Source organism: Giraffa tippelskirchi, chromosome 12 (assembly GCF_054371585.1).
Source record: "Giraffa tippelskirchi isolate mGirTip1 chromosome 12, T2T-mGirTip1v1.2.pri, whole genome shotgun sequence".
NCBI lineage: Eukaryota > Metazoa > Chordata > Mammalia > Artiodactyla > Giraffidae > Giraffa > Giraffa tippelskirchi.
In genome coordinates this window covers 42,686,868-42,699,439 of record NC_137286.1, presented here as the reverse complement: position 1 = coordinate 42,699,439, position 12,572 = coordinate 42,686,868, and the positions used below count along the sequence as shown (strand labels likewise).

The following is a 12,572-nucleotide window of genomic DNA, read 5'->3' as shown; positions in this document are numbered from 1 at the left end:
GCAAGGGAACACGTTAATTGTTTTTGCTATTTCCTACAGCTACAGGAGCCCCAACAGTCTTGCCTGAACTTCTTGTCTGGTTTCTAGTCAATTTCTATTGACTGGGGAAGACCAAGAACCCTGGTCAATATCGGCTGGTATCAGAAGGATACTTCTCAATTGAGTAGTTTCGTCCCCTAGGGCAACTGGCAATGGAGACATTTTTGGTTGTTGCAACTAGAACAAGGAGGTTTCAACTAGCATCGAATGGACAAAGGCCAGGGATGCTGCTAAACACCCTCCACTGTATAGGACAGCACCATTCCCCCTGCTCCCAGCAAAGAATTATCTGACCCAAAATGTGAACAGTGACAAGGATGAGAAACCCATTCAAGAAGGATGCATGTCCATATGACCCAGATGCTTTACTCTCATAATGACTTATGTTGGTTAAAGTGAAAAAAGTTCTTTTCTAAACAAACTTAACAAGCAAGCATCATTAATACCCTCAACCTTCAGCTAAGTCTTAACAATGCAAAATGCTTACTTTCACTCCCCACACTGGAACAAAACAATACCCTGCATATGTATAACACTTCTCACCATTTTAAAGCAGGTTCCTGAAGATTATATACTCTCTTGCCCTACATTAAGAACCACAGAATCATCGTAAGAAGCTCTTAATTTCAACATACCTCAAACCATATTCAAAGCCTTCAAATTTGACAATCCACAGTAGACTTTTCTTTCCAAGGAAAAAAATAAGCATAGACTTTCATGTTTAATGATATCGAGTTTTTAAAAAATTCCTTTTTGACTTCTCTCAGTGATTTACTTCCATCCATGGTTAGCCATTGCACATAGAAAAACACAGGTTTTGTGCCAACAACTCATCAAGAATATTACCCAGACCACACTGGAGGGGCATAGGCTTGAAACAAACTCCCACAAGAAATATTATTTGACAGCCATGAAAGTAAGTAATGAAAGAAACCAGCATGCTGTTTTTATCTCATGCCTCTCTTTCTGGGATCAGCTGAATATCTGCATGCTCTGGGCCACCACGGTCACCCCAGGTAAAGAAAGAAAATTGAGACATTGTGCATATCTGAGACTAGTGACTCTGAGACTGGAAGAGATGACAGCAAAATCCCAATTCCTTCACTAGAACTTGTGGTCTCTAGTGGTCCAGTGGTAAAAAATCCACAGGCTCAATACCTGGGCTGGGAAGATCCCACATGCCATGGACCAACGAAGCCCATGCTCCACAACAAGAGAAAGCACCACAAAGAGAAGACTGCACTGCAAATAGAGAGCAGCCCCTGCTTGCCACAACTAGAAAAAAAGCCAGAGCAGCAACGAAGATCCAGCACAGGCAAAAGTAAATAAATAAATAAATAAATAAAATTTTTAAAAGGAAAGATTGGGAACTTCCCTGGTGGTCCAGTGGTTAAGACCCCATGATCCCAATGCCAGGGGCCTGGATTCAATCCCTGGTCAAAGAACAAGATCCCACATGTCACAACTAACAGCTGGCACTGTCAAGCAAATTAATTTAAAAAAAAAAACAAGAATAAGGAAGGATAACTACTCCTCAGCCTGGGAGGCCAGGAGTGTTTGCTGGGGAGGTATCACTTGAGCTGAATCTTTATGGTGTGCGGGAAGTTAGGGAGCCTAAAGAGTGAACTGCCGCTGCCGCTGTGCTGTGCTCTGTCATGGCCAACTCTCTGTGATCCCACAACTGTAGCTCACCAGGATCCTCTGTCCACAGAACTCTCCAGACAAGAATACTGGAGTCTGTTGCCATTTCCTACTCCAGGGGACCTTCCCAACCCAGGGATCAAACTTGTGGAGAAAGGATGAAACATTTGCATAAATTCTAGACGGTTGTATGCAGAGTTATCAAAGGAATATGGTAACATCTAGATGACTTTATTTTGGGGGGCTCCAAAATCACTGCAGATGGTGATTGCAGCCATGAAATTAAAAGACACTTACTCCTTGGAAGGAAAGTTATGACCAACCTAGACAGCATATTAAAAAGCAGAGACATTACTTTGTCAACAAAGGTCTGTCTAGTCAAGGCTATGGTTTTTCCAGTAGTCATGTATGGATGTGAGAGTTGGACCATAAAGAAAGCTGAGTGCCAAAGAATTGATGCTTTTGAGCTGTGGTGTTGGAGAAGACTCTTGAGAGTCACTTGGACTGCAAGGAGATCCAACCAGTCCATCCTAAAGGACGTAAGTCCTGGGTGTTCATTGGAAGGACTGATGTTGAAGCTGAAACTCCAATACTTTGGCCACCTCATGCGAAGAGCTGACTCATTTGAAAAGACCCTGATATTGGGAAAGAGTGAAGGCAGGAGGAGAAGGGGACGACAGAGGATGAGATGGTTGGATGGCATCACCAACTCAATGCACATGAGTTTGAGCAACTCCAGGAGATGGTGATGGCCAGGGAAGCCTGGTGTGCTGCAGTCCATGGGGTCACAAAGAGTGGGACGTGACTGAGTGTCTGAACTGGACTGAACATTTGGGTGTATTGTATTTTTGAATTATGGTTCTCTCAGGGTATGGTGCAGTAGCAAAGGATCTGCCTGCTAATGTAGGATATACAAGAGGTGCAGTTTCAATCCCTGGGTTGGAAGATCCCCTGGAGTAGGAAATGGCAGCCAACTCCAGTATTCTTGCCTGGGAAATTCCATGGACAGAAGAGCTTGGTGGGCTACAGTCCATGCGGTTGCAAAGAGTCAGACACGGCTGAGCGACTGAACACACACACACACAAACACACACACACACACACACACACACACCCCACAGGGCATATACCAGTAGTGGGATTGCTGGGTCATACGGTAGTTGTATTATATATTAGTGAATATATGTGGAATCAAGAAACATGGTACTGATGAACCTATTTGCAGGGCAGGAATAGGGATCAGATAAAGAGAATGGACTTGTGGACACAATAGGGGAAGAGGAAGTGGGATGAGTTGGGAGAGTAGGATTAACACATATACACCACCATGTATAAAACAGAGAGCTAGTGGGAAGCTTCTCTATAGCATAGGGAACTCAGCTCGGTGTTCTGTGATGACTTGGGGGATGGGGGGAGGTCTAAGAGGGAGGGGATATATGTATACATATAGCTGATTCACTTCACTGTACAGCAGAAATTAACACATCATAAAGCCATTATACGCCAATAAAAAAAGAATTAAAAATATCACTTCACATCTGTTACACCCACTTAACTGCTCAACTATTTAATATATTCCTACTAGCCACAAGACAAAATCCAAAGTCTTCAGCTTGCCCATCAAGACCCTCTACCTTCTACCCTCTTACCAGCATTCCCACATCACCTTTCTCTATATGTACCAGCCACTACAGGTCAGTTTTTCTGGTCATCACTCATCATCACACTGACTGTGCACACATTTGCTTATGCCATTCCCCTTATGGTGACACACTGATGCATGCTTGCTAAGTTGCTTCAGTCATGTCCTCTTTATGACCCCATGGACTGTAGCCCACCAGTCATGGGATCCTCTGAAGACTCCTCTGTCCATAAGATTCTCCAGGAAAGAATACTGGAGTGGGTTGCCATGCCCTCCTCCAGGGTATCCTCCCCACCCAGAGATCAAACCAGTCTGGTGCCAGGGAATCTGCGTCCACCAGATCTGATGACCACCCCACCGCAAGCTCCCCTTATCCATCTAGGGTGACCCAGAGTCTGAAATAGGAGCCACTTCTCCATCCTTGAAACAGCCAAGCAAAACTATCTCTTTTGTTTCCTTCTCACAGAGAACAATGGATGTTTGGGAGCCATGGGTTTGCCTTAAAACAAAACAGGATCATAACAATCCTTAGGAAGTAGACAAAAAATAAACAAAAGCTCATTTTGAGTAGTTAGAGCCAAGGCTTGAATTTTGTGATATATGAGTATGTTCTGAAAAGGAAGGAGGAATCTTCTTATTCGCCAGGAGAAATCTTAAAAGCTAACACTGGAGAAAGTCCTCCTGCCAAGGTCACTGCCACTACTGCTCTGGGAAGGGAAAAGCCTTCTTTCACAGCATCCAGCCTTCCCTTCCACGTGTGGACAGATCTGGCTGGGTACCTGACAGGAAATATAACGCGTGGGAAATGGAAAAAGTTACTGAGACCATTTCTCCTGCCAGGGCAGAAAGAGTCCAATGTGGGGACACTACTACTGGTTTGAAGTGCCAAATAATGAAATGTTGTTTCAACACTCTTTCCAAACGAGGGAAGAGGAAGCGAAAGATGAACAGCAGAGGAAAGCAAAACAGGAAAAGGATGCAAGGGGAGAATCAGGGAAGCAGAATGACCAGAACCAGCTCTTAGCAGACAAGAGTTTCAGATGCTTGCAGCAAGAGGGCACCTCAATACTTCCTTAGAGAACGTCACTTCCAAATGACACCAGGACCACATTATCTGGGCAGCATCCTTTGAAACGCAATCTAGACTGTCACTTCTGCAAGCTTTGGACATTTTCTTAGTGTCCAAACACAAAGTATGAGAAAGTCCCAGCCCTTTAATTATCCCTCAGAAAATTCCATAACAGACCTCTGTTTGACATTATTGAAAATTATTTATTCCGTTGGATGTTAAGTAAGGAAAATTCCTATTTTATTTCACTTATTAGAAAAATGATAAACTACTTTAAACCTGAAGTGTACTGTCTTCACCTGAGTCTAGCTTCATGTAACCACCCTTGTAAATATCATTCACATTACACAATGCCCTTCATAAAATGACTCTGGTTACTGGATAATAGTCAGAAGCAAGGGCTTAAAAGTGAAATAGACTTTAGTTGATGTACTGTCACCCAAGAGCCTTTGGCTTTGGTCTAATTACTTATCCGATCTCAATATAAACTTTCCCATGGGTATAAATAATACAGGACTTGTGTCAAGACACTAAGACTCAACCCCAATATCCATGTCTTCCTCCTTTTTGAAAAAATATTATTCCATGTGGACCATTTTTAAAGTCATTATTGAATTTGCTACCATATTGTTTCTCTTTTAAATTTTTTTTTTTGGCCCAAGGCATGTGGGATCTTAGCTCCCCATCCAGGGATTGAACCCACATCCCCTGCATTGGAAGGTAGATTCTTAACCACTGGACCACCAGGGAAGTCCCAGATCCATTATTATTATATACATTAATTATTACATGACTGAAATACAGCACTTTTAATAACCTTTTAATAATCTCCTCACACAATGATTATAAAATTGTGTTATGTTTTCAGACTAGTGTGAGACTCTAGTAACTCATATCTATGTTTTAATTAGTTTCCCCTGCCCCCAACCACAATAGGTAGAGAAATTAGATAGTTGTAAACATCAAACTCATTACAAATGTATATGCTTTTCTTTAGGGAAACAAATGAGTATATCATTCAAAAGGCAAAGGAAAGCACACTTTTTTAAAAAGGTACTAAATTCAAAAGAGTGTGATGTTATATTCCTGATTTCACTCATTTAAATTGAAGGCAAATGGACACAAGGGTAGAAGAGATAAAAATGGAATGATGAGGGAACCAACTCTTACCCAAAGGGAGATGATATAGGTAAAGTTAGAATGTAAGGACAGTTACAGTACATAGGAGAGTTAAAAACTAAGTACAAACAGCAACAAACAGAACAGAAAATACATAAATAAAAATCCTATAATCAGCAGGCAAATACTAAGGCATCTCCCAGAATGCTGATGAAAAGGATAAGGAAATTCAAACAAGAAGAGAGTAAATAATACATGTGGAGATCAAAGAATAATGTTCTAATACATGGTTTGTGTTTTTAACTGTATAGAAGGAAACTTTTCTGAGATGAAGACAGATTGCCACACAAAGATTGCAGAGGTTCATTTCAGGCAAAATCATGGAAAAGAACCACACACATAAACACATCCAAACCAATTATCTGAAGTAAAAAGATTTAGAACTAATCCTACAAGCTTCTAGACAGGAGAAACATACATGATTACAAACTAAGGAAAATCCTTCTAGCCAGAATGATTTTATTATTTTTATGTTATCCATTTTGTTTTTCTTACTTTTGTGTTATTTCTCCTTTGTTTCTTTTTTTCTTTTGCTAAGACTTATCAGAGTTTTATTCATGTTATTGCTGCTTTTTTCCAAATAACTATGTTTAAATTTAGTGTTTTTAACTATTCTAATGAACAAAATTTTGCTTTCACTTAGAATAACTTTTTTTTCTAAATTCCTTAGGTATATTTTGCTTTCCTATTGTCAGGAGTTGAATGTTTGTTCAGTTCCTTTCTATTCATGCTTTCTTATGAAATTTCCTTTAATTATAGCTTAGGCTGTATATTTTAACATAAGGCATTCTTTTTATTTTTCATTTTCATTATTTTCCATATAACCCACAATCACGGATTTTATTATTTCACCTTAGATCCGGTAATTATTGGCTTAGCAAAGAGGCCTGTTTCATTTTGCATATGACTGGACTTATTTCATTTCTACTTTTTTTACATATTCCATTTTATTGCACTGTGATAAAAATGTAGTATATATTCTAATATGGGTAATTTACTGACTTTTCTTTGTGAGATAGTATATGGAAATATTTTTGAACTTATGCCTGGGTTTCTTTTTTTAAGATGTGCTTTCTGTTTGGAAAGCGTATGGTTGAATATACATCTATTAGAGTAACTATGTTGAATATATCTCAATTTATATAACCTTACTGATTTCATCTTTCACTTTCAATAGTTCTTGAGTTGATTTTCTTAAATGTTTAGATCAAAATTTCTTAAAATAATTACAGTTTTGTCTCATCCTTTAAAGTCTTTATAAAACTTTTCTTATGGCATTAGCTATGTATTCTCATTTAATACACAGAATTTTTATATGGTTCTATTATTCCTTCCTTATTTCAATAAGATGTTTTAACACTAATAGGATACTAACTAACAATATTCACAAAGAAATTTTCCTTATGGTATTACTGAACTGAAAAAAATTGATTGGTATTCTGGTGTTGGAGTGGCTGTGAGGAGATACCCCACGTCCAAGGGCAAAGGAGAAGCCCCAGCAAGATGCCTTGTCTAACTCAATGAAACTATGAGCCATGCCGTCTGGGCTCCCCAAGACGGACGGGTCATGGTGGAGAGTACTGACAAAACGTGGTCCGCTGGAGAAGGGAATGGCAAACCAGTTCAGTATCCTTGCCTTGAGAACCCCATGAACAGTATGAAAAGGCAAAAAGATAGGACACTGAAAGATGAACTCCCCAGGTTGGTAGGTGTCCAATATGCTACTGGATATCAGTGGAGAAATAACTCCAGAAAGAATGAAGAGACGGAGCCAAAGGAAAAATAACACACATTTGTAGATGTGACTGGTGACAGAAAAAAAGTCTGATGCTGTAAGCTGTAAGGTCCATGAATCAAGGCAAATTGGAAGTGGGAAAACAGGTGATGGCAACAGTGAACATCAACATTTTAGGAATCAGCGAATTCAAATGGACTGGAAGGGGTGAATTTAACTCAGATGACCATTATATCTACTACTGTGGACAAGAATCCCTTAGAAGGAACAGAGTAGCCATCATAGTCAACAAAAGAGTCCAAAATGCAGTACTTGAATGCAATCTCAAAAATGACAGAATGACCTCTGCTCATTTCCAAGGCAAACCATTCAATATCACAGGAATCCAAGTCTATGCCCTGACCAGTAATGCTGAAGGAGCTGAAGCTGAATGGTTCTATGAAGACCTACAAGACCTTCTAGAACTAACACCCAAAATAGATGTCCTTTTCATTATAGGGGACTGGAATGCAAAAGTAGAAAGTCAAGAAACACCTGGAGTAACAGGGAAATTTGGCCTTGGAGTACAGAATGAAGCAAGGCAAAAGCTAATAGAGTTTTGCCAAGAGAACGTATTGGTCATAGCAAATACCCTCTTCCAACAACACAAGAGAACACTCTACACATGGACATCACCAGATGGCCAACACCGAAATCAGATTGATTATATTCTTTGCAGCCAAAGATGGAGAAGCTCTACACAGTCACCAAAAACAAGATGGGGAGCTGACTGTGGCTCAGATCATGAACCCCTTATTGCCAAATTCAGACTTAAATTGAAGAAAGTAGGGAACACCACTACACCACTCAGTAAGTAAGTAAGTAAGTACATAAAGTCGCTTAGTTGTGTCCGACTCTTTGCGACCCCATGGACAGTAGCCTACCAGGCTACTCTGTCCATGGGATTTTCCAGGCAACAGTACTGTAGGAGTGGGTTGCCATTTCCTTTTCCAAGACCACTCAGTTCAGTTCAGTTCAGTTCAGTCGCTCAGTTGTGTCCGACTCTTTGTGACCCCATGAATTGCAGCACACCAGGCCTCCCTGTCCATCACCAACTCCCGGAGTCTAACCAAACCCATGTCCATTGAGACAGTGATGCCATCCAGTCATCTCATCCTCTGTCATCCCCTTCTCCTTCTGCCCCCAATCTGTCCCAGCATTAGGGTCTTTTCCATGACTCGACTCTTCGCATGAGGTGGCCAAAGTATTGGAGTTTCAGATTCAACGTCAGTCCTTCCAATGAACACCCAGGACTGATCTCCCCTAGGATGGACTGGTTGGATCTCCTTGCAGTCCAAGGGACTCTCAAGAGTCTTCTCCAACACTACAGTTCAAAAGCATCAATTCTTTGGCACTCAGCCTTCTTCACCATCCAAATCTCACATCCACACATGACTACTAGCCTTGACTAGACGGCCTTTGTTGGCAAAGTAACATCTCTGCTTTTCAATATGCTATCTAGGTTGGTCATAACTTTCCTTCCACGGAGTGAGTGTCTTTTAATTTCATGGCTGCAATCACCATCACCAATGACTTTGGAGCCCAAAAAAATAAAGTCTGACACTGTTTCCAATGTTTCCCCATCTATTTCCCATGAAGTGATGGGACCAGATGCCATGATCTTAGTTTTCTGAATGTTGAGCTTTAAGCCAACTTTTTCACTCTCCTCTTTCACTTTCAAGAGGCTTTTTAGTTCCTCTTCACTTTCTGCCATAAGGGTCATCTGCATATCTGAGGTTATTGATATTTCTCCTGGCAATCTTGATTCCAGCTTGTGTTTCTTCCAGCCCAGCATTTCTCATGAGGTACTCTGCATATAAGTTAAATAAGCAGGGTGACAATATACAGCCTTGACATACTCCTTTTCCTCAGGTATGACCTAAATCAAATCCCTTACGATTATACAGTGAAAGTGACAAATAGATTCAAGAGATTAGATGATAGACAGAGTGTCTGAAGAACTATGGACGGAGGTTTGTGACATTATACAAGAGGCAGTGATCAAGCCCATCCCCAAGAAAAAGAAATGCGAAAAGGGAAAATGGTTGTCTGAGGAGGCCTTACAAATAGCTATGAAAAGAAGAGAAGCAAAAGGTAAAGGAGGAAAGAAAAGATATACCCATTTGAATGCAGAGTTCCAAAGAATAGCAAGGAGAGATAAGAAAGCCTTCCTCAGTGATCAATGCAAAGAAATAGAGGAAAACAATAGAATAGGAAAGACTAGAGATCTCTTCAAGAAAATTGAAATACCAAGGGAACATTTCATGCAAAGATGGGCTCAATGAAGGACAGAAATGGTATGGACCTAACAGAAGCAGAAGATATTAAGAAGAGGTGGCAAAAATACATAGAAGAACTGTACAAAAAAGATCTTCAAGACCCAGATAATCATGATGATATGATCACTCACCTAGAGCCAGACATCCTGGAATATGAAGTCAAGTGGGCCTTAGGAAGCATCACTACAAAGCTAGTGGAGGTGATGGAATTCCAGTTGAGCTATTTCAAATCCTAAAAGATGATGCTGTGAAAGCATGACACTCAACATGCCAGCAAATTTGGAAAACTCAGCAGTGGTCACAGGACTGGAAAAGGTCAGTTTTCATTCCAATCTCAAAGAAAGGCAATGCCAAACTACACAAAATTGCACTCATCTCACATGCTAGTAGAGTAAAGCTCAAAATTCTCCAAGCCAGGCTTCAACAGTACACGAACCGTGAACTTCCAGATGTTCAAGCTGGATTTAGAAAAGGCATAAAAAAAAAAGAAAAGAAAAGGCAGAGGAACCAGAGATCAAATTGCCAACATATGTTGGATCATTGAAAAAGCAAGAGAGTTCTCAAAAAACATCTATTTCTGCTTTATTGACTATGCCAAAGCCTTTGACTGTGTGGATCACAATAAACTGTGGAAAATTCTGAAAGAGATAGGAATATCAGACCATCTGACCTGTCTCTTGAGAAACCTGTATGCAGGTCAGGAAGCAAGTTAGAACTGGACATGGAACAACAGACTGGTTCCATACAGGGAAAGGAGTACATCAAGGCTGTATAATGTCACCCTGCTTATTTAACTTATATGCATAGTATGTTATGAGAAATGCTGGGCTGGATGAAGCACAAGCTGGAATCAAGATTGCTGGGAGAAGTATCTCTAACCGCAGATATGCAGATGACACCACCCTTATGGCAGAAAGCAAAGAAGAACTAAAGTGTCTCTTGATGAAAGTGAAAGAGGAGAGTGAAAAAGTTGGCTTAAAACTTAACATTCAGAAAACTAAGATCATGGCATCCGGTCCCATCATTTCATGGCAAATATACAGGGAAACAGTGGAAACAATGACAGACATCATTTTTTTGGGCTCCAAAACCAGTGTAGATGGTGACTGCAGCAATGAAATTAAAAGACGCTTGCTCCTTGGAAGGAAAGTTATGACCAACCTAGACAGCATATTAAAAATCAGCGACATTACTTTGTCAACAAACGTCCATCTAGTTAAAGCTATGGTTTTTCCAGTAGTCATGTATGGATGTGAGAGTTGGACCATAAAGAAAGCTGAGCACTGAAGAATTGATGCTTTTGAACTGTGGTGTTGGAGAAGACTCTTGAGAGCCCCTTGGACTGCAAAGAGATCCAACCAGTCAATCTAAAGGAGATCAGTCCTGGGTGGTCATTGGAAGGACTTATGTTGAAGCTGAACCTCCAATACTCTGGCCACCTGATGCAAACAACTGACTCACTAGAAAAGACCCTGATGCTGGCAAAGATTGAAAGTGGGAGAAGAAGGGGACGAAAGAGGATGAGATGGTTGGATGGCATCACCGACTCAATGGACATGAGTTTGAGTAAACTCTGGGAGTTGGTGATGGACAGGGAGGCCTTGCATGCTGCAGTCCATGGGGTTGCAAAGCGTCGGACATGACTGAGCGACTAAACTGAACTGACTGATTCCATGTTAAATAGGGCTTCCCTGGTGGTTCAGAGGGTAAAGAATCTACCTGCAATGCAGGAGTCTCAAGTTTGATCTCTGGGTCAGGAAGATCCCCTGGAGAAAAGAATGGCAACCCACTCCGGTATTCTTGCCTGGGAAATCCCATGAACAGAGGAGCCTGGCAGGTTACAGTCCACGGGGTTGTGGAGAGTCAGACTGATAGAATAAACACACAAGTTAAACATACCACGTGCCTTCATGACAACTTTTGAGACAATTCTAAAGTTTTTTTAAATGACTAAATTTTTCATCTAATAATGACTGAAGTGTAAACTATTTTTTCATCCCTAGGAAAACCACATTTGGTCATGATGTATTAACCTTAAAAAAAAAAAAAAAAAAAAACTTCCTGGATTTCACTGAATAATATTTAGGATTTTAGACTTTGGTTCATGAGATTGAAGTATAATTTTCTTCTCCATGCTTTCTTTGATACGTCAGCATTATACTAGTCTTTTAGAAAGCTTTCCATCTCTTTCTACACTCTAGAAAGTGTTTATATTACATAGAAAATACATGTTCCCTTAAATGATTGTTAGAATTCATATAGAAAAATACATTGATGACTTTCTAATTAATAGATAGCTGGCTGCTTTTTCAACTTTTCCAATGTATATTGCTCTATTTATGCTTCCTTTTTTATTTTAGGAGTTTAAGTTTTATTTTACAATTATCAACTGTGTTCAATTTTTCCATTTTATTACAAAATTACACATTGTAACTGCTCATAATTCATAATCCTTTTTATAGCTGTCACTCTGTTTCTGATTATTTGTGTCTTCTTTATTCCTTAATCAGACTTGTCAAAAGTCAGTGTACTCTACTGGTTTTCTTAAAGGAAGAGTTTTTAGCTATATTGATGAAGTATATTGTTTTTTGGATGTTACTCTTCTATTTTATCTTTTTTTTGTTCTTATCTTTACTTCCTTTGTGTTACCTTGACATCTCCTTTTACACTTTTTGAGTTGAACATGTGTTCATTTATTTTTATTTTAAATCTTCCCTGCTTTTGAGACCAAAATCTTTCTTTCAGTACTGCTTTTATATGGGGTCTAATTTTTAAAATATAACTATCTATCTGATCATTAGCTATTCTACATCTTTCATGGTACAGCTAATCACTGGGAGGACCTCAATGCCAGGACTAATAGAAAATCCAATATAATCCCAGCAGGATGCTAAAAAATGGAAGGACTGCTTTCCCCTATTGTGTACTCTAGATTATTACACAAGATGA

At 39.8% G+C, this 12,572-nt stretch overlaps 1 protein-coding gene and 2 long non-coding RNA genes across 5 annotated transcripts in view; 1 reads left to right on the top strand and 2 right to left on the bottom strand.

The window, feature by feature from the left end:
- Positions 1–12,572, bottom strand: part of ADAMTSL3 (ADAMTS like 3) — a 349,114-nt gene that overhangs the window by 257,307 nt on the left and 79,235 nt on the right. The window lies entirely within an intron of this gene.
- The window catches only part of LOC145528459 (uncharacterized), a 77,979-nt gene that overhangs the window by 31,126 nt on the left and 34,281 nt on the right, over positions 1–12,572 (top strand). The window lies entirely within an intron of this gene.
- Positions 4,795–11,681, bottom strand: LOC145528457 (uncharacterized). The gene is made up of 2 exons (XR_014070439.1): positions 11,414–11,681; positions 4,795–8,150 (listed from the first exon to the last, which is right to left on the bottom strand). It is a non-coding gene; the product is annotated as an uncharacterized LOC145528457 (long non-coding RNA).